This window comes from Dama dama, chromosome X (genome assembly GCF_033118175.1).
Source record: "Dama dama isolate Ldn47 chromosome X, ASM3311817v1, whole genome shotgun sequence".
Taxonomy (NCBI): domain Eukaryota; kingdom Metazoa; phylum Chordata; class Mammalia; order Artiodactyla; family Cervidae; genus Dama; species Dama dama.
Genome location: NC_083714.1, coordinates 100,666,057 through 100,688,961, shown reverse-complemented (window position 1 = coordinate 100,688,961; position 22,905 = coordinate 100,666,057). Strand labels below are relative to the sequence as shown.

The window sequence follows — 22,905 nt, the reverse complement described above, 5'->3', positions numbered from 1 at the left end:
TGTAGTGTAGGAGTGTAGCTAGGTGACCGTGAAACTGAACAGCGGTCTACTCCGGCCACGGATTTAGGATAAAACACTTCTGTGAAGTTGTAAAGTTTTCTCCTCGATGCTCAGACACAAGCAGGGAGTGGGTAGGCAGGAGGGTGCAAGGAGCACAAGAGGTGTGTTTGCGGGGGACAGCTTCCAGCCCTGGCTCAGCCGATCGAGGAGGGGCCTGGCGCATGGTGTGAAAGGACGCGTGGTCGGTGAGCTGGAGGTCTCCAGGCGGTTGTGGTGTCTGTGCACTGGCACTAGTGCGAAGGAGCTGGAGGACAGGACGTCATGTTGAGGGTGATGACAGGGAGGAATGCTAGAAGCAGGACACCACGAGGGGCGCGGTCTTTCCTGATGCCCGGGGCGGGACCGTGGGCAGAGGGATGCTCGGGTGGGGAGGAAGGGAGCATCGCTAAGGACGGAGCGTCTCCGGGGTGACCGGGTGAGCCTCGTGGGCACTGAGGACGGATCAGAAGAGTGAGGGCTGAGAGAACAGTGAGTGTACCACGGGAGGAACGCGTTCACAGGCCGGGGGTGGGAGGGGGGAGAATGGACAGGGGACTTGCAACGTTCCCGCACGTGGGGGGCTTCGGCAGTGGGCGACAGGACCCGGACGTCACCGGTCAGGTTCTTCAGTGGAGACTTCCAAGCAGGGGCCCGGAGAAAACTCCCGGCCGACCAGGGCCGGGAGACTGGCACGGGCCTCACTGGGTTGCTGCGCGCAGGCCCAGAGCCAGCCAATCGGAGCGCAGCCCCGCCCGCCAAGCTCCGGATCTTCCCGGACACCCTGACTTCCTGCCCCTGTTGCTACGGTTCCGCGGACGGCTCGCAGTCCAGGGGTGGTTTGGCCGGACCCCTTCGAGAGATTCCCTTCCTTTCTCCGGTCCTTACGGGCATCTCCCTTAACTTTGGCATCCGCGCCGTCTAGGCCTCCGCGCGAAAACCCAGCAGGAACGATGAATTTTCTTCCGGGCTTGCGGCGTTTTGGTTTCTGTGGCCTGCAGGTGGCAGTGTTGCTCCACAGTGTCGCCGGGCCGGTTTTTCCTCAGCCCTTCGCGCTTTCATAAAGTGACAGGAAGCCTTTTGCCATAAGAAGCGGCTGGTATTTGTTGTTGTTTTTCCTCCGCTTGTGCCGGTTGGCTGATTCAAACTGCATCTGAGCCCTTCAGAGAGCCCGTTGTGAGAACTTTCACCGGACCCATTGACACTTAAAATTACAATAAAATAATATAAGCTGATATATTGCATAATAGTGGACGGAGTGGTCACCCTTGTCTTGCTTCCGATCGTTGAGGAATTCCTGTGTGTTTAAAGAGAACTTTATTATGACAGTGAGTTTTGACTTGAAAATCATTCCGTCAAGTGGAAGTGAAAGTGGCTCAGACGTGTCTGATTCTTTAAGACCCCTTGGACTGTAGCCTTCCAGGCTCCTCTGCCCATGGGATTCTCCAGGCAAGAATAATGGAGTGGGTTGCCATTTCCTTCTGCAGAGGATCTTCCCAACCCAGCGACTGAACCTGGCTATCCTGCACTGCAGGCTGACTCCTTACCATCTGAGCCACCTACAATAATAACATGACAGGGACAAGTGCCAACCTAAGATCCTGCTGGGTAAGTGATGCTGGACACCACCCAAGAAGCAGATGCCATTACTGCCCTCATTGTATGCCTTTGGGAGCTGTGGCACACAGAGAGTCAGCTCTCCAGGTTCTCAGGGTTCCTCAGAGAGTGTCCCTATGTTCAGGTCTCAAGTCTGTCAGACTGTAGTTTGCACACTGGCTTGCAGGATACATTCCCCTCCCCAGTGGAAGAGTGAAATAAAATGCTCACTGGGATTGAGGGTAAAACAGCCTGCAATGCTGCGAAAGATTGACGGCAGGAGGAGAAGGGGATGACAGAGGACAAGATGGTTGGATGGCATCACTGACTCAATGGACATGAGTTTGAGCAAGCTCCGGCAGATGGTGAAGGACAGGGAAGCCTCCTGACGTGCTGCATGCAGTCCATGGGGTCACAACGAGTCGGGCACGACCGACGGCCTGAAAAACAACAATAACATATTTATTACAATGAGATACTAAATGAAAGGGGGCGGGAAGGGAAGCTACATAGAAATCGACTCATCCACTCTATCACGATTATGACATGATAACACATTTAGAATGCAAAGCACCTGGAAGTAATCAGCTGTTACATAGTACAAGTTGCTCAGCTCACTGCAAGGAAGGTGAGTCAGGAAGGGACTTCAATCCAGAGTCGACTGACAAAGAAGAGGGCAGGGTAGTGACTCAAAATAACCATCTTGTGGGGCCAGGTCGGACAGGACCCGGACATCACGGATCAGGTCCCTCAGTGGAGAGTTCCAAACGGTTTCGGGGAGAAATCTGCCAGCGGACGCAGGCTGGGAGACTGGCACTGACATCACTGCTCCCCAGGGCAGGCCCAGAACCAGCCCTCAGCAACTCCAGAGCTTCCTGGACGCCCTGACTTCTTGCCCGCCTCGCTGTGGTTCTGTGGGCGGGTCGAGCGGAACTCGCGCGGTCCAGGGGTGGTTTGCCCGGGCCCCTTCCAGAGGTTCCCTTTCTGTCTCTGGTCCTCAGGGGCATCCCCCATAAGTTTCCCAACTACGTTGGCCAGTCCTCTGCCCGAAAACCGAGCAGGAAGGATCGCTTTTCTTCCGGGCTTGCTGGCATTTTGGTTTCTGTGGACTGCAGGGGGCAGTGTTGCTCCGAGGAGCCGCTTGCCCGTTCCTCCCCCGCCCTTCGGGGTTGGAAAAAGGCTGTAATAAGCGACGGATTTTCTTTTTCTTTTTTTCCTGCGCTTGAGCCGGTTGGCTGCTTCGAAGTGCTGAGGAAAATGCTGAGATACATATTAAGCAAACTGAAAGAGTAACAACAAAGAGAAAATTAAGCAGGTCAAGGGAAAAGTAGCAAATAACAGAAGAGGACATCCCCATAAGATTATCAGCTGATTTCTCAGCAGAAACTCTGCAGGCCAGAAGGGAGTGGCATGATGTATTTAAAGTGGAGAAAGGGAAAAACCTATAGCCAAAAACACTCTACCAAGCAAGGCTCTTCTTTCAGATTCAACAGAGGAATCAAAAGACAAGCAAAGGCTCAGAGAATTCAACAGGACCACACCAGCTTTACAACAAAGACTAATGTAATAGCTCTACGCAGAAACAAAATGCCATGACTAGATTCAAGAGAATTATGAATGGGAAAGCTCACCAGTAAAGACAGACACACAGTAAACATGGGAACTCATCCACACACAAATATGATATCAAAACCAGCAGTTATGAGAGGATGGGAGTACAAATTGGCAGGATGGCAGGATATTGAAAATGCACTTGAAATTAAGAGACCAGTAAAGTTAAACAAGTATATATACATGTATATATATACTCTTTTACTCAGGCATGTCTGACTGTTTGCAACTCCATGGACTCTCCAGGCTCCTCTGTCCATGGAATTTTTCCAAACAATAATACTGGAGTGGTTTCCACTTCCTCCTCCAGGGGATCTTCCCAACCCAGGAATCAAACCAAAATCTTCTGCATCTCCTTCATTGGCAGAGGGATTCTTTAGCACTGAACCACCTTGGAGACATATATTACACACACACACACACACACACACACACGTATATACACACACACGTATATATATATATACACATATACATTTATGCATACACACATATATACCTATACACACACATGTACATATACACACATATACACACATGTATATACACATACAGATATGTATATATACACATGTATGTATACATATACGTATATACACATATGTACATATCCATATACACATATATACATACACACACATATACATATATATGCACATATATATACATATATACACACATATATACATATATACACATGTGTGTATTATATGTGTGTGTATACACACACATATATACACACACACATACACACACACACACACGTGTCTATGTGGTGTGTGTATAGACAGCTAGAACAAAAAAACTCATGATAACCAAACATCTACAATAGATAGAGACACAAAAAAGAAAAAAGGGATCCATTCACAACACTAAAGACAGTCATCAAGTCACGAAAGGAAGTTTAGAACAAACACCTTTAAAACAAACCCAAGACAATTTTTAAAATGGCAATAAGGACACACATGTCAGTAATTAACTTAAATGTAAATGGATGAAATGCTGCATCCTTAAAAAAAAAAAAAAAAAGAGAGATAACGATTAAAGAAAAATGAAGACCCATGTATAATACGGTCTGGGCTTCCCTGGTAGCTCAGCTGGTAAAGGATCTGCCTATAATGCATGAGACCCCTGTTTCATTTCTGCACTGGGAACATCCCCTGGAGCAGGGATAGGCTACCCACTACAGTATTCTTGGGCTTCCCTGGTGGCTCAGTCTGTGAAGAATCTGCCTGCAATGCAGGAGACCTGGATTCGATCCCTGGGTTGGGAAGATGACCTGGAAGAGGGCATGGCAAGCCACTTCAGTGTTCTTACCTGGAGAATCCCCATAGACAGAGGAGCCTGGTGGGGTGCAGTCAATGGGGTCGCAAAGAGGCAGACACGACTGAGTGACAAAGCACAGCCCAGCACACATAATACTCTCTACAAGAGACCCATTTTCAAATCTAGGTACACATACAGACTGAAAGTGAAGGGATGGGAGAAGATATTCAATGCAAATGGAAATCTAAAGAAACCTGGAGTAGCCATACTCACATCAGACAAAATAGACTTTAAAGGCTGTTGCAAGATTCAAGGACACCACATCATGATCAATGGATTATTCCAAGAAGAAGACACAACAATTGTAAATAAATATGCACCCAACATAGGAGCACCTCAATATATAAACAGCCACAAAAGGAGAAAACATCAGCAACACAATAATAGTGGGGGTCTTTAGCACTCCACTTTCATCCACGAAGAGCTCATCCAGACAGAAAATCAAGAAGGAAGCACAGCCCCTAAATGACACATTACACCAGATGTACTCAATTGCTATTTCTAGGCCATTCCATCCAAAAGCAGCAGAATACACTTTCTTCTCATGTGCACATAGAACATTCTTTATAGATCATATCTTGAGTCACACATCAAGCCACATAAATTTAAGAAAATTGAAATCATGTCAAGAGTCTTTTCTGATCACAATGCTGTGGGCTTAGAAATAAACTATAAGAAAAAACTGCAAAAAAAAAAAAAAAAAAAACAGGGGGAGGATAAACAATGTGCTCCATAGTGTATGTACCAATTTACATTCCCACCAACAGTGCAAGAGGATTCCCTTTCTCCACATCCTCTTTGGCATTAATGTTTTGCAGATTTGTTGATGGTGGCCATTCTGACAAGACTGTACTCGTTGTACCTTTGAATTGCATTTCACGAATAAACAGCAATGTTGCACATCTTTTCATGTATTTGTTGGCCATCTGTATGTCTTCTTTGGAAAAATGTCTGTTTTAGGTCTCCTGCCCATTTCTTGATTGGGTTGTTTATATTTCTGATATTGAGCTGCATGAAATGCTTGTATATTTTTGAGATTAATTCTTTTTCAGTTGCTTCATTTGAAATTGTTTTCTGCCATTCTGAGGGTTGTCTTTTCACCTTGTTTATAGTTTCCTTTGCTGTGTAAAAGTCAGACTCGACTAAGCAACCGAACTGAACTGAACTTGCTGTGTAAAATACTGTTAAGTATAATGAGGTCCCATTTCTTTATTTTTTTATTTTATTTCCATTAATGGAAAGAGGATATTGCTAAAATCTTTGTTAGTGTGTTCTGCCGATGTTTTCCTGTAAGAGTTTGATAGTATCTGGTCTTACATTTGGTCTTTAATTCATTTTGAGTTTTTTTTTTTTCCCCCCCCCTGTGGTGTTAGTAAGTATTCTAATTTCATTCTTTTACATGTTACTGTCTAATTTTCACAGTACCACTTATTGAAGATGGTGTCTTTTCTGCATTGTATATTCTTACCTCCTTGGGTATAGATGAGGTGCCCGATAGGTGCATGGATCTATCTCTGGGCTTCCTAATGTGTTCCATTGGTCTTTCTTTTTGTTTCTGCCTAGAGCTGTTACATTAGTCTTTGTTGTAATGCTGGCGTGGTCCTGCTGAATTCTCTGAGCCTTTGCTTGTCTTTTGATTCCTCTGTTGAATCTGAAAGAAGAGCCTTGCTTGGTAGAGTATTTTTGGCTGTAGGTTTTTCCCTTTCTCCACTTTAAATACATCATGCCACTCCCTTCCGGCCTGCAGAGTTTCTGCTGAGAAGTCAGCTGATAATCTTATGGGGATGCCCTCTTCTGTTATTTGCTACTTTTCCCTTGACCTGCTTAATATTTTCTTTTTGTTGTTACTCTTTCAGTTTGCTTAATATATGTATCTCAGCATTTTCCTCAGCACTTCGAAGCAGCCAACCAGCGCAAGCGCAGGAAAAACTCCGTCGCTTATTACAGCCTTTTTCCAACCCCGAAGGGCGGGGGAGGAACGGGCAAGCGGCTCCTCGGAGCAACACTGCCCCCTGCAGTCCACAGAAACCAAAATGCCAGCAAGCCCGGAAGAAAAGCGATCCTTCCTGCTCGGTTTTCGGGCAGAGGACTGGCCAACGTAGTTGGGAAACTTATGGGGGATGGCCCTGAGGACCTGACGTGCACAGTGACTGTCTCTGGAGGGAGCATCTAGCACTCGTGGAGGAGGCCAGACCCAGAACGTGGAAGGAGCAGGGGCACTCCTCGTTGTGACAAAGCAATGGCATGTCTTTCCCCACATGTCTCACTTGGACATCTGCATTACCTTCCTAAACTGCTTTCCTGAGGTGTAATTACATACCACAAATCACACCCATCACTCCCAGGGCAGTGACTTTTAGCACCTTCACACAGCGGTGCAACCCCCACCACAGTGCAGGTGTGGAACACCGCCAGCGCCACTAAAGGTTCCGTGTACCCATCAGCAGTGGAGCCCCAACAGGACCTGCAGGCCCAGGCATCCTCTCGTCTGATCTCCCTCTCTGTAGATTTGCCCTTTCTGGGCATTTCATATCAACGGACTCCTGCAGGAAGTGGCCTTTTGCGTCTCGGTTCTTTCACTTAGCGTAATGCTTTGGAGGCTCACCCATGTGGCAGCAGAAAGCAGAAGTCCATCACTTTTCATCCATGTATGCTATTCCACTGTATGGCTACAGAATACTTTGTTTACCACTCTCCAGCTGACAGACTTTTAGGCTGCTCCACTATTTGGAAATTAGAAACAGTGCTGCTGTGAAAGACCTGGAAGGAGAAGTATTTGTGTGGACCTAGGTTTCGCTTCTCATTTCCCAATGATGTCATTTCTCCTTTTGCACGGTGCACAGGCTAGACCCTTCCGGCAGTGTGGAAGAGAGGTGGTTGAAGCAGACCCCCTGTCCTTGGTCTGGATCTCAAGAGGCAAGCATTCACTCAGACACTACTCGATGTGACGTGACGAGAGCAGGATGGTTCTCGGGGATGTCCTTCAGCACCACCACGACGATCCCTTCTATCCTGAGTTGGTTGACCGTGTTTATTGATTTAGTTATTTACTTATTTGTCATAAACGGGTCTTGAACTGTGTCAAATGCTTTTTCTTTGTCTGTCAAGATGACAGGTGGTTTCCGTCCTTCCTCATATCAATACGCTGTTTCCCATAACTGAAATTGTGTGTTGGTCCAATACTGCAATCCTGGGAAAAATCTTGCACAGCCCTTTGCAAAATGTTTCTCTATTTGGTTTGCTGATACTGTGTTGAGGGTGTATGCATCGCTATTCATGATAGATATGGATCTGTAGCTTTCTGGTGATGTCAAGTCTGGCTTTGGCATCGGGCTAATACTGTGCTTATAGGATGAATTAGGAAATGTTCCCTCCTCCCTCCTGTCTAATCAGGAAGAATCTGTTAAGGATGGGTGCTATTTCTTCTTTAAACATTTGATAGATTTCACTGATGAAACCAGGAGGCCCAGGACTTCCCTTTATGGGAAGGTCTTTAAATGAATGGTTCAATATCGTTGCTTGCTACAGGTACATTCAGATTTGTTATTTGGCCACTGCATTTAAGCCAACTCCCATCCAGTATTCTCTGGCCTGTTGGTTCCTATGGCTCAGTCTCTGGTCTAGGATTTGACGTGTTGGACATCTCTGCACATCACAGGATTCTGGCTCCTACTCTGTAACTGGGGAGAGTATGCTGTCTCAGAAGTGACCCCCAGACCACCAACACCCAATAGGCAGGTTGGGGACACAGACTTTGAGGTGGGGATGGGGTGGCACTGCTGATATCCTCATTTACAGCCGCCCATCCATCCTCCGGGTGCCCTCTTGCAGTCTGTGGGTAATTCTGCAGTCGGGACTGGCACAGCAAGGACCCAGAGTACCCTGTCCCCTCCCCCGCCATGTCCACTTCATCTACCCTGATCCTCCTCACTCCTCTCATCTCCTAGCAACGCAGCCTCACAGGGGATCCGTGACGCACTCGCCACCACATCTAAGGGTGTCAGATCTCCCCTCTGCTTAATGACTCAACTCTCAAGGGCAGGGACTGGCCATGCAATTCCTCCTCACCTCCCCCTCTCAACAGCCAGCCTGGCACGGCATGGAGGGGATGTAACAACAACAGTGAAAACCTTCGTGATTGGCTAAATTGAGGGACTGTGGATGGCGGGATCGACCTGGGTTGGCTGCTGGAGTGAGCCCATCGCATCCCACCCTGGGGAACTTGTGCCAGGTGGGGATGACCATCCCTGCCCCAGTGCATTGTGGCTAGCATCAATGACGTACCTTATCCAGACTTGGTGTGCCACCAGCAGTGGACGGACATTGAAGTCACCGGGTCTTCTCACTTCACCCCAGCCTTTACGCAGGGTACAGTTGGGGATGCTCTGTCAGAAATAAACCTGCGCTCATATGGCCTATTAGTCTATGAGAAAGGAGCCAAGAATGTCCATCATGGAAAATGCTGTCTCTTTAATGAATGGTTATGGGAAAACTCGGACCCCTTTCGTACACAACATTCAAAAATCAACAACAACAACAGAAGATTAAAGACGAAATTGTTAGACCTTAAACCATAAAGCTCCTGGAAGAAGACGTAGCCAGGACACTCTTTGACATAGGTCTTAGCAATAGCTTTTTTTTGACATGTCTCCTCAGGCAAGAGCAACAAAAGCAAAAATAAACAAATGGGAGTTCATCAAACTAAGAAGCTTTTACAGAGCAAGGGAAACCGTCAACAAAAGAAAAAGGCAACCTGCTGAGTGGGAGAAGATATGAGCAAGTGATACACATCCGAAAAGAGATAGATATCCAAAAGAGCTAAAGGACTCATAGGATGTATTGGGGAAAACACCCAAAACCTGATTTTAAAACGGGGCAAAGCAGTGAATAGACCTTTCTGCAAAGAAGAGATACAGATGGCTAATAGACACATGAAGAGATGCTCAACATCTCCTCATCAGGGATTAGAAAATCAAGACCACAGTGAAGTACTCTCTCATACCTGTCAAGTAGCTATTATCAACAAGACAACAAGTAAGAAATGTTGGCGAGGATGCAGAGAAAAGGAAACCCTCGTGCGGTGTTGGTGGAAATGTATATTGGTGCAGCCGCTATGGAGACAATGAGGGTTTCCTCAAAAACTGAAAACCAGAACCACCATATGATCCAGCAGTTCCACTTCTCGGTATTTTCCTCAAGAATAGAAGAAACACTAGTCACAAAAGATATATGTGCTCCTCTGTCCACTGCAGTGCTATTTACAGCCAAGAGGATCCAAGATCTGGAAGGAACCTAAGTGCCCATCGATACATGAGTCAAAAAGGAAGAAATGGTGTACACACACACACACACACACACACACACACACACACACACACACACACAGTGGAATATTACTCAGCAATTAAAAAAAAGAACGAAATCTTGTCATTGTCGACAACATGGATGGACCTAGAGGGTATGATGCCAAGTGAAACTAGGCACACAGAGAAAGACAAATACCACACAGTTTTATTTATATGTGGAACCTCAGAAATAAGTAACAGAGCATGGGAAACAAGACAGAAATAGAGTCAGAGACACAGAGAACAAACTGGTGGTTACCAGAGGAGGAAGGAGTAGGGAGATGTGTAAAACAGGGAAGGGGTTAGGAGATACAAACTTCCAGTTATAAAATAAGTCATGGGAATGGAATGTACATACAGGGAATATAGTCAATAATCTTATAATAAATCTCTGTGGTGGCACATGGTAACCAAACTTATCGTGGCAATTCATTTCATAAAGTTTAAAAATATGGAATCACTTTGTTGTGCACTTGAAACAAATGTAATATCATATGTCAACTTTGGGCCTCCCCGGTGGCTCAGCAGTAAAGCATCCTCCTGCAATGCTGGAGCTGCAGGAGGCATGGGTTGGATTCCTGGGTGGGGAAGATCCCCTGGAGGAGGGCATGGCAACCCACTCCAGTATTCTTGCCTGGAGAATCCCATGGACAGAGGAGCCTGGCGGGCTACAGTCATGTGGTCGCAAAGAGTTGGACATGACTGATGTGACTTGGCATGCACGCACGCGTGGCAACTTTACTGAAGAAATAAAGCGTGGGGGCTCTGAATGGAGGATGCTAAGGTTTGTGGGTCACTTTTCCTCTGGCGGCCTAAATGACTCTCAGCAGTCCCCCTGACTTCTCTGTCCTCTGCTTTCTCACCTCATCAATTAGGACTGAAATCTTCCAAAATGACGGGTCTTTGAAGGAGGATTAAATAAGGTGACAGAAAGAAATACATTGAATGTGGTCTGATTCCTGGTAAAAGATGAGCAACCTTGAAATGCCATGTTCGCCCTGCTAAACATGCCCACACTGACTAAATTCACGCCTCTGAGTTTCAAGAAGAAAAGCTCCCTTGGGAGACAAGTCCTGCAAGATGGGTTGAGCTCTGAAGCTCTCTGATGAGATCACAAGTTCAGACTCCAATAAATATACCTGTTCTCAAGCGCCCCTGTCTGCAGAAGACTCGTGGATTTCTGCAGAAATACAGCTCGGGGGGCTAGCTGAGAGCACAGACTGACTGACAGACAGCAGAATTCATTTTCACATCTGAAGAATCTCACGGGCACTTGCTGGCTACACCACATTGGGCTCTGAGTGTGGGGAGGAAAAGAAGATTTCATCACTCATGTCTCCTGTAACGAAAAGGGAAGCTATTTGTTATTAGGGGAAAGATGTTCGTGAATGACAGATCCGAGAAAGGTCTTATATTCAGAATACGTAAGGAATTTTAAAATTGCAAAGGACAAAATCCTTTGTGGAGGAGGACAGATCCTCGTGCCAGGGATTGGGGTGTGGGAGAGGACACCAGAAAGGGGCAGCAGCTGGGTGTTTTTGGGGTGACGGACTTGGCCTGTGTCCTGGTCGTGGTGGTGATCACTGCAATCTCTCCGTGTATCAGAGCCCAGAGAACTGCACACCCAAGGACAAGCAGGCCAGGAATTCCCTGGTCGTCCAGTGGTTAAGAATGTGCCTGCAATATGGTAAAGTAATTAGCCTCCAACTAAAATAAATAAATGAAAAAATAAAAAAAAATTTTAAAAACTAAAAAAAAGAATGTGCCTGCCATATAAAATTAACACACAAAAATCCCTTACATTCCTATAAACTCATAGAGAAAAATCAGAAAGAGTACTTAAGGAAACAATCCCATTCACCATTGCAATGAAAAGAATAAAATACTTAGGAATAAATGTATGTAAAAAAACAAGAGACCTGTATACAGAAAACTGTAAAAAAAAAAAAAAAAAAAAAACTGATGAAAGCCAATCAAAGTTGACACAGAGAGATGGAGAAATGTAGCATGTTCTTGGATTGGAAGCATCAGTATAGTGAAAATGACTCTACTACCCAAAGCAATCTGTAGATTCATCACAATCCCGATCAAACTATCAAAGGTATCTTTCACACAACTAGAACAAATAATTTCTCAGTTTGCATGGAAACACTAAAGACTCTGAATACGCAAAGCAATCTTGAGAAAGAAGAATGGAACTGGAGGAATCAACCTTCCTGACTTCAGTCTATACTACAGACTATATTACAAACCTACAGTCATCAAGACAGTATGGCAGAAAGACAGAAATATAGATCAATGGAACAAAGTAGAGAACCCAGAGATAAATCCACACACCTATGCACAGGTTTTCTTTGACAAAGGAGGCACAAATATACAATGGCATAAACAAAGTCTCTTCAACACGTGATGCCGGGGAAAACGCTCAACTACGTGTAAAGGAATGAAACTGGAACACTTTCTAACACCACACAACAAAATAAACTCAAAATGGATCAAAGATCTAAATGTAAGACCAAAAACTCTAAAACTCTTAAGAGGAAACCATAGGCAGAATGTCAGGATGCATTTAACAGGAGGCTTCCTGTGTGCTGTTTTGGGTCTGTCAGGAAACCTTTGGCCCTTAAGAGGAGAGACACGCCTTTCCTGGGGCAAAGGAATCCAGGTATTTCCTTTCTTAGTTTCTCATTATGGTGATAAGTACCCTCTTCTCTCTTTAATAGGGATCACCTTGTGTTTTGTTAGTCTGGATTTTAATCTTTATCTTTGCTGAGAATAATTACCTTGTAAGACAGTATATATGCCCATGCCATGTTGATTAAAACACCTTTGCTCCATCAGAGCTTTGGTCCCCGCGTCTGTCTGTCTTTCCTTCTTTCTCTCTCTCTCTATCTCTCTCTTTCTGGCTGATTCCCTGGAGCGCGGAAGTCAGCTGCATAACCCAGGGACTATTAGCCTCTTTCCTTCTTTCACAGTCTCATTGTCGACTCTGGACCATCAGGTTCCGGTCCATTAAAGGACCGACAGCAGAACACTCTCTGACATAAATCACAGCAAGATCCTCTATGGCCCACCTCCCAAAGTAATGGAAATAAAAACACAAATAAACAAAAGGGACCAAATTTAACTTAAATGCTTTCGCACAATGAAGGTAACTATAAGCAGGGTGAAAAGACAGCCCTCAGAATGGGAGAAAATAACAGCAAATGAAACAACTGACAAAGAATGAATCTCCAAAATATACAAGTAGCCCATGGAGCTCAATACCACAAAAACGAACAACCCCATAAAAAGTGGGCAGGAGATCTAAACAGACATTTCTCCAAAGACATAGAGGTGGCTACCAAACACATGAAGAGATGCACAACATCACTCATTATTAGAAAACTGCAAATCAAAACCACAATGAGGTATCATCTCACACAGGTCAGAGTGGCCATCACCAAAAAGTCTACAAACAATAAATGCTGGAGATGGTGTGGAGAAAAGGGAACCTTCTTCCAGTCTTGGTGGGAACGCAAACTGGTACAGCCACTACGGAGAACAGAGTGGCGATTCCTTAAAACACTGGGAACAGAACTGCCACACGACCCAGCAATCCCACTGCTGGGCATACACCTCGAGGAAACCAGAAGTGAACAGACACATGTACCCCAATGTTCACAGCAGCACTATTTACAACAGCTAGGACATGGAAGGAACCTAGATGTCCATCGGCAGATGAACGGATAAGGAAGTTGTGGTGCGTATACACAATGGAATATTACTCAGTTATAAAAAGGAATGCATTCAAATCAGTGATAATGATGTGGATGAACCTGGAGCCTGTTATACAGAGAGAGGTCAGTCAGAAAGAGAAAGACAAATACTCATATTAATGCATATATATGGAATTTAGAAAGACGGTAGCAACGATTCTACATGCAGGGAAGCAACGGAGACAGAGACGTACAGAACATACTTTTCGACTCAGTGAAAGAAGGCGAGGGTGGGATGATTTGAGAGAAGAGCAGTGAAACATATACATTCCCATATGTAAAACAGATGACCAGTGGAAGTTCAATGCATGAAGCAGGGCACCCAAAGCCAGTGCTCTGGGACAACCCAGAGGGATAGGGTGGGGAGGGAGGTGGGATGGGGGTTCAGGAGGGGAGGACACATGTATACCTGCGGCCGATTCATGTTGATATATGGCAAAAAGCCATCACAATATGGTATAGTAATTATCTTCCGATTAAAATAAATTAATGAAACAGAACCCACCTGCCAATGCAACGGGACAGGCGTTCGGTCCCTAGTTCAGGAAGATTCCACCTGTCCCAGGGCAACTAAGACTGTGGGTAACTACTGAACCCACCTGCTTCGACTACTGAAGCCCTCGAGCCTAGAGTCCATGCTCCGCAACAAGAGAAGTCTCTGAAATGAGAAGCGCATGCACCGCCACTAGAGAGTAGTCCTCCTTCTCCACAACTAGAGAAAGCCTCGTGTAGCAACAAAGACTCAGTGCAGCCAACAATAAATAAATAAATAATAAGAAAGAAAACCGATCCAATCTTACTGTACGTTCATTTGAAAAATCCAATGGTAGATGCTGAAGTAGGTGCATCTCTCTAGATCTTTGAATGATCATATCTTGGGTGAAGCTAACAAAAATTACATCACAGGCTATATTAAAATTTTAGATCAGGTTCCCAGGCACTGCTCTTCTCTAGAGAGCTACTTTTCTCAGAGAACTGTTACTTAGGAACTTTAGTCACCGGAACTGAGGCCTCCACCACATACAAGGGCAGAAAGCAAAAGCCATTAGGAAGACACGGTTCAAATCCTATGAGTTTATGAGTTGCCTGTGACCACTGGCTAGGATGAACACACATCCCAGAGTCTCTTCACATTTCAGTAACTGAAACCTCTATTTCAACCACTTTGTTCAGTTCTTTAATGCCACTGCTATCCCCTTAAACAAACATTTGGTGTGAAACACTTGGAAAATGACCTTAACCCAATTCACTGCCAACCTTCTGTCACATGTCACAAGGAGTCTCTCACGAAATTTCCTCACCTAGAAAGCCAATTCTCAGATAAAGGAAAGAATTCACACACACACACACCTTGTGAAGAAATACTAAGATTTTAGAAACTGACTCACAACTAACCCATGGTTCATCATTCTTTCCTCTTGTCTCCCTCCATCCACTCTGAGAAATGAGTATTTGGCCATGCTGTCTGATTTGCCCACCAAGTTGCTCATACCACACACAGGATGCTGTTACAAGTGAGCCTATACACGCGCCATTGACACCAGCCAGCCCTGCTGAAGTCGGCTACCTGGGGGCAGGGAGGTGGCTGGGGCAATAAATTAATCATCTCATTTCCTTCATCACCCTGCCCCATTTCATTCCCTGCAGTCACTTGGCCCAAACGAATAAAGATCTCGCAGCAAATCGCTGCTTAAAGCACCACTGCCTCAAGTTTCCTTCATTAATCTCACGTGGCTTCTGAGGCCAGGGAACAGATTTTAGTTGAGATGAGTAAAGCTAGAGAGACAGCCCATTGGCCAGAGATTCTGTTTTGGAGGTGATGTCTCTCAGCATACTCTTTACGACCCCATGGACCAAGGCCCGCCAGGCTCCTCTCTCCAGGGGATTCTCCAGGCGAGAATACTGGAGTGGATTGCCATGGCCTCCTCCAGGGAACCTTCCCGACCCAGGGATTGAACCCAGGTGTCCTAATTCCCCTGCACTGCAGACAGATTCTCTACTGCTGAGCCCCCCGGGGAAACCCATGACGAACCTAGACCACATATTTAAAAGCAGAGACGTCACTTTGCTGACAAAGGTCTGCAGAGTCAAAACGGTGGTTTTTCCAGTAGTCGTGTACAGATGTGTGAGTTGGATCATTAGGAAGGCTGAGTGATGCTTTCGAATTGTGGTGCTAGAGAGATGACCCTTTAGAATCCCTCGGACACTAAGGAGAACTACTCTGCCCATCCTAAAGGAAATGAATACTGAATACTCTGAATACTCACTGGAAGGACTGATGCTGAAGCTGCAATACTTTGGCTACCTGATGAGAATAGCTGACTCATTGGAAAACACCCTAGTGCTGGAAAAGATCGAAGGCAGGAGGAGAAGGGGGAGACAGAGGGTGAGATGGTTAGACAGCATCACCAACACATGGACATTAATTTGATCAAACTCAGGGAGATAGTGTAGGACAGAGGAGCCTGGCGTGCTGCATGCCATGGGCTCGTTAATAGTCGGACAGGACTGAGTGACTGAACCACCACCTCCACCTTCCCTTTGAGCTTCCCTAAGGTGCCACCGCCCCACACTCAGCGGGGCTAAGAAGCTTTCTGTGTCTGTCAGTGGTGAAGGCTGAGACTTAATGTCTTCACACACTCAGCGCCCCCTGCTTAGGGTTGATGGCGGGTCCTTAACACTCATCACTCCCTCCCAGACCTCAGACCAGGGAGCCTGCTCACAACAGTCATGGAGCACCTACCCTACAACAGAAACGGGAGTTGGAGCTGTTTACCCCTCTCAACGTGTTTTCTCCCTTTACACTCACTTCCACATTTCTTCCTGAGTCACCGAATCCAACTCTGCTCATCCCCACCTGGTCCCTCTAAGAAGCTGCACCCGCATCTCTAGCCCATCTCTAGCACCACATGCACGGGGTGGGTGCATGTACGCCCTGCGCCATGTATCTTCTTTCTCCTTTCTCTTCAGAATCTGTAGACTCCCAGACATCACAAAAGGGCTCCAGATTGCCCACAAAGGGGGCGGTGCTGCAGGGGAGGCTGACTCTCATCCACAGCCTGGGTCAAAGCAGGACTGTGTTATAAGCGCCACAAGCTGCTCCACTGCATCATGGGAGCCAAAGGAGCAAAGGTCTGAAAGTCCTAACACAGACATTTCCGTGGACAGAACACCAGTGTCTGCCTTGGGACCTGTGAGCTGTTGTTTGGTTTGGGCCTATGGCGTCACTGACCTTTCTCACAATGCTTGCAGGCTTAGCTAGCCTTCCATCAGGACCTCTCTACTCCCCACAGCCCCCCACCTGCTGTACCAAAGATATTACCTCTGACTTCAGTGCGCCGATTGGGTTTTCACCAGGCAGGGATACCAGCACAAATTTCTTATGCTGAAACCTCAAGATACCTGAGAACGAGTCTTCAGAAAGTCCATTTTTCAACTATAATAGAAAAACTGCCTATGTGACAATGAAGATACAACAAATTACAATACTAATAAAATGTTACTTGAAAATTATCTAGAATGTCACACTTCAGAGAAAAAAACTTAGTATGTGGTCTATTGCCTTCCAGGTTTTGTTCTCTGCATTTAAGAAAATTACCAGATGGGGGAGGTAATGTCTTCATGATATTGTATCTGTTCTCTGTCTGTGTATCATTACATTATACTATAGTTATGCTACTTTCCATAATGATGAGGGTGCTCCACTAATGTTGGTCAGAGGAAACACTGCTTACCTCCGTATGGTCCAGGAACTGTTCTCTGTGATTTGTGCATGCTGACATGACACCGCATGGTCTTTCACGCACTTAGGAGACACTGTCTTCAATCCATACTCAGATCCATAGTAATGTTTCATGCGGATGGATATGTAGATCTGCCTTTTGATCCAGAGTACACCAGACACTGCACTGTATTCCAGATTGGGGGTCAGATCCCACACCTGGCTGTTTCTCTCTGGCCTGGGAACTAAACTGACTTATCTCTGGCCAGCTAGGTGACTTTGTGCAGATGCATTCACCCACTAACATCTACGGGTCTCTGCTCCTCAGCTGACAAAAGGGATGACAGCATTACAGATGCTCACCTCAGAGTGTTGCTAAGAGTACTCAAAGCCTTCATTATGCGTGTATGTACGGAGAGCTACGCACGGTGCAGAAGGGGAGCTCTTCTTCTTGTGTCTCTTCACTTCTGTTTCCACTTGTACTAGTAGCCCCCTGTCCCTGGCCCGACGTGTTCACCTCCCCCACCCCTACTCTGCTCTCTCTCCCCTGTGTCCCTGTCCTCAGAGTCTCCATCCCAAAACACAGCTGAACATCTCCTCACGATTTATCCCAGAAAATACCCATACCATCACCCTTGGATTAAACAATCATGAACATTAGCAGAAAAAATAAGAAACACAATAAACGGGCAATGTAAAAACTACAGAAGAAATAAAGCATTACTGATGAACATCTGACTACTAATATTTTCATATCGTCATCAGATTCAGATCTTCAGAATTTGATATATGAGAAATAGATTTTATAAAACAATGGCAGAAAAGGTAATGCAATGTGGTTCCTTAAATAAGACCTAACAAAATGGGGGCACATGGTGTGTTCATGGGTTGAGAAATTCAAAATAATTAGGATGTCAGTAGCCCCCATACACATCCATCAATTTCATACAATTCCAGTCAGAAATTCCAGCAGGACTTTTTCGTACATGTAGACTAATTGAGGATAACATTTCTGTGGTAAGGCAAATGAACTAGAACAGCCAAATGATTCTGAAAAGCAACATTGGAAGAGTAACACTAACCTGAAATTTACTTTGCAGCTTCAACCAAAAGTTGTAAGCAACTATGTGTCTATGAAGGGATGAATGGATACAGAAAACGTGGTGACACCATTTAGAATGGCCACCATCAAAAAGTCTACAAACAACAAATGCTGGAAAGGGTGTGGAGGAAGGGCAACCCTCTTACACAGTGGGTGGGAATGCAAACTGGTTCTCCACTATGGAGAACAGTGTGGGATTCCTTTAAAAACTGGGAATAGACCTGCCATGTGACCCAGCAATCCCACTGCTGGGCATACACCCTGAGGAAACCAGAAGTGAAACAGACACACGGACCCCGATGTTCACCGCAGCACTGTTTACGATAGCCAGGAGATGCACGCAACCTAGATGCCCACTGGCACACGAACGGAGAAGGACATTGTGGTACATATACAATGGAATATTACTCAACTATAAAAAGGAATGCACTTCAGTCAGTTCTAATGAGGTGGATGAACCCGGAGCCTATGACACAGAGTGAAGTAAGTCAGAAAGAGAAAGAGAAATACTGTATATTAACACTTATATATGGAATTTAGAAAGACGGTACCAATGGCCCTACATGCAGGGCAGCAAAGGAGACAGTGTTAAGCTCCATGCATGAAGCAGGGTACTCAAAGCTGGTACTCTGGGCAAACCCAGAGGGATAGAGTGGGGAGGGAGGTGGGAGGGGCGTTCAGGATGGGGGGACGCGTGAATCCCTATGTCCAATTCATGTTGATGTATGACAAAAACATCACAATAATGTAAAGTAATTATCCTCCAATTAAAATAAATTAATTTGAAAAGAGAAATTGTGATATATACAATGGAACATTATTCAGTCACAAAGAAGAAAATTCTGCCTTTTGCAACACCACGAATGGACTTCAAAGGCTTTATGCTAAGTGAAGACAGTGAAACAGAGAAAGACACATATTGTATGTTCTCACTTATATGCAGAACCTAAAAAAGTCAATCTTACAGAAATTTCCAAGTGTTTAGAATGCTGGTTTCCAGGGCCTGCGCAAAATGTTGAATACAGGGTACAAACTTCCACGTATGAGACGAATAAGTTGCGTGGATCCAATGTATAGCCGAGTATAAATAACAAAACTGTACAATACAGTGAAAGCTAAGAGGGTAGATCTGAGATCTTATTTCCTCAACAATTTTTAAAAAGGATGATGTGAGGGGATAGAGTGTCAACCCTGCTGTGGTAATCGTTTTGCCAAATATGTGTGTATCAACTCATCACATTGGCATCTTAAACTTACAGGTTATATGTCAATAATACCTCAAGAAAGGTGGAAAAAATAAGAGTCCTGAGTGTGTCCAGTGGGAGAGCCCTCAAGCTATATTCTGTGTCCCTCTGACATCTCCACATCATTCTTGAACTTTCCCTTGTTACTGACATGACAAGGTGACCCAGGCTCATTTATCCTTTCCTTCCTCAGCCTGGGAACCCATCATTTAGTGGAGAAAGGTGTTCAGAAGCTAGGATCTGGGGACTGGTGTAATTATTGCCGTTGGAATGTTGCTGTTTCCAGTAACTTGGGAATATATGTGTGTACAGAATCACACACACAAACACATACACACACATCTATAGTTACATATCAGTCTAGCCACATATGCACACCTATCGAATACAAGAAGTTTGCATGGAGACCTTTAATCCCAGTAGAATTCCTCAGATTTGTTCTAGTTTACTTCCTTTCCATACTGGAAATTCCCTTTTCCAAAAATGACAGACGTGGCTCTCAGCATTCTTATGTATTTGCTGAGTTGATGAATCCCAATGCATATAAGTGATCCGTCCTCCACGAAAGGGTCCTCCTCACAATCTATGCGGAACCATCCCTTGTCCTTGACTTCCACACCTCACTCAACATTGAATCCATGAAGCAGTTACCTCCTTCACACTCAATCCCCAGGGATATTCTTTCCACCTTGGGCTCTGACTCTCCAGGCAGGGATGCCCCTCTACACATACACATGCCTTGCCTGGCGACACCTAACGGCTTTAGGACTGACTTGCTCAGGCACAAAAAAGGGAAGGGAAAGAAAGGGTAGGGACAGGAAGAGGTGACTATGTCATAATACAGTCAGCCAACCAACGTGAACTGGGCCAAACCCAAGCAATGTGATGAAGCCAGTCGTTTTTTGTTTTTTGTTTTTTTTCTCCTCATTGTCCTCCAACTTCCCTTCCTGCCTCTGTCCTTTGCCCCAGTTCCTGTTTCCTTCTTAAGTCCTGCCCTCCATCAAGAGTACCAATGTTACGAGGCATGATTCCCACCTTATAACTGATCTCTGCTGCTTGGCTGACATTCAGTGTGACATCCCTGCAGCTGGGACACTCAAACTCTCTCTCTCTCTCATGATGGACCAGAAGGTCTCACTCCTAATTTCAGGGATAGGTAGGAGAGAAGGTGCAGGGCACACGTTGGAGCCCTCAGGCCTTCATCTGTGAAATGCGGATGATCACAAATTGTGGGAGAAACAGAGACAGCAGCAACCAGACCCCTTTCAATGAGTGCTACATGCCAAACCCAGTGCATCGCAGGACTCCTTGACATTCAGGAGCACGCCAAGTAGATTTCCATGCCAGGACAGTTGCATTTGTTGTTCCTTCTGCCTGGAATGCTCTTCCCTTAGATAACCCCATGGCCTGCTCCCTCACTTCCTCCAGATTTCTGCTTACTTGCCATCTTTCAGGGAGACTTTCCCTCCTTACCTTGCATAAAATAATAACATCATACCTACATATACCCTTTCCCCTGATCTAGCATTATCTTTCTTCATAGTGCCTGCCACTCTTGATTAATTTACTGACCAGCAAGTCTATCAGAGGAGAGACTTGGTCAGTTCTGTCCTGTCACAAACTCCTCCAACAGTGCTCAGGTATATGGCAGGTGCTCAGAAAACATTTGCTGAAGGATAGTCTGGAGCCAGGCAACACACATTGCTAACATGCACAGGTACCCTCCAAGACGCGCACTGGCCCCATTGTAATAATTATGAATAAATTGAGATTCCAGGAGACAACTGATACACTCAGCAACACACAGTCAGCATGTCAGGTTCCAGGCCTCAGAATCATATCTGCCAGCTTCCAAACCCTCAGTTCCCGGACAGAGACCTCACAGCCAAGAACATAAGAGGTTTTATTTCTGACACAGAGACTCCAGACAGCCCAGATAGATACCCAGAGACACCAAAAAGAGCTCACTGAATCTCTGCACAGAGAGCACACAACACGTCTCAGACCCTCAAACACAACTGAGACCATAACCACACACGCTGTGACAAAGACCCTCCAAACAGGCCAAAGTCTTCAAGACAGAAACAAATGAGAACTGCACAGATACTTCACACCATGGAGACTGACTTCCAAACCACTCGGACACTTACCAACCTAATACAAAAACCCTAAACGGAAAGAGAACCTTTAATAACTCAAGAACATCATGTAACCTTCAAATAAAGTCCGCAGACAAATGAAAAAACCTGCACCCTGTGCACAGATCCCCAAGCAGCTGAGACTTCACACCTTTAGACAAACCCATCCTTAAAGCAGGCCAGAGATATCGCAACTTGGGACCAGAATCAAAAACTCAGAGGTCTCACAATCTCGGGTGCACACGCTTACAAAGTGATCTCACACCCAGGGACTGAAAGGCCAGAAAGCTCCAAAAATGCACACCCCGGAATACAGGCACACACATCCTAGGGACTTTGTACTAGGGCTCACAAAATCCACTCAGATCAAATATCCCATCACTCACGACTCCGCCCAAAGGCTCAAGGAGATCATATGTACCCAAACAGCACCTGTGTTGACACACGTAGCGATACACGAGCCCAGGCTCCCTGACACAGGTTAAGTCTCCAGGGAGAGACAGCTAACTCAGAGACCTCTCCCTGGACATGAATTGCATGCATTTGTGCGAATGACCGAGGGCTGCCACATGCTCCAGACTCGAGCGAGAGCTAAACAAGACCGAAACGCCGTCAGCATGCACAGCCAGCGACTGCGCCAAACCTCGCCACTAACCAGGGCAGCTATTCGACCCATTCCAGAAAAGCAATACAACTCGGAGAAAAACCGTATGCTCTAAAAAGCCGCGAACGGCAACATGCCTCTCGTCCTCAGGTCCAACTCTGCCATCCCAGTGCCTGTAACAGCCAGCCAGCCAACTGGAACTGGGCCGGAGACGAAGCAGGGCGGGACTCGCGGGACTTCCGGCGCCTATGCGCGCCCCGGAAGAGCTCATTCCGGCGACCTCGCGGTGACCAATCAATGCCCAGAACGCTTCCTGACGCCAGACCCCAAATTAGCAGCCCAGCTCGCTCCGTAGCCGTCCCCCCTTGGATGTAACCATGTAGAAGCGAAGGGGTGGAATTGGAAAGGAGACGAGGACAGCTGC

General features: G+C 45.8%; 1 long non-coding RNA gene across 5 annotated transcripts; it reads right to left on the bottom strand.

Moving 5' to 3' along the window:
• Positions 1 to 1,334: 1,334 nt before the first annotated feature.
• Positions 1,335 to 22,606, bottom strand: LOC133051638 (uncharacterized). Of its 5 annotated transcripts, none has more exons than XR_009691906.1 (6): positions 16,995 to 22,606; positions 15,940 to 16,016; positions 14,178 to 14,330; positions 8,854 to 8,992; positions 6,038 to 6,220; positions 1,335 to 2,072 (listed from the first exon to the last, which is right to left on the bottom strand). It is a non-coding gene; the product is annotated as an uncharacterized LOC133051638 (long non-coding RNA). The 5 variants fall into 5 exon arrangements; XR_009691903.1 differs by lacking the exon at positions 6,038 to 6,220 and having other exon boundaries at positions 16,995 to 17,108; positions 17,407 to 22,606; XR_009691902.1 differs by lacking the exon at positions 6,038 to 6,220.
• Positions 22,607 to 22,905: the final 299 nt, after the last annotated feature.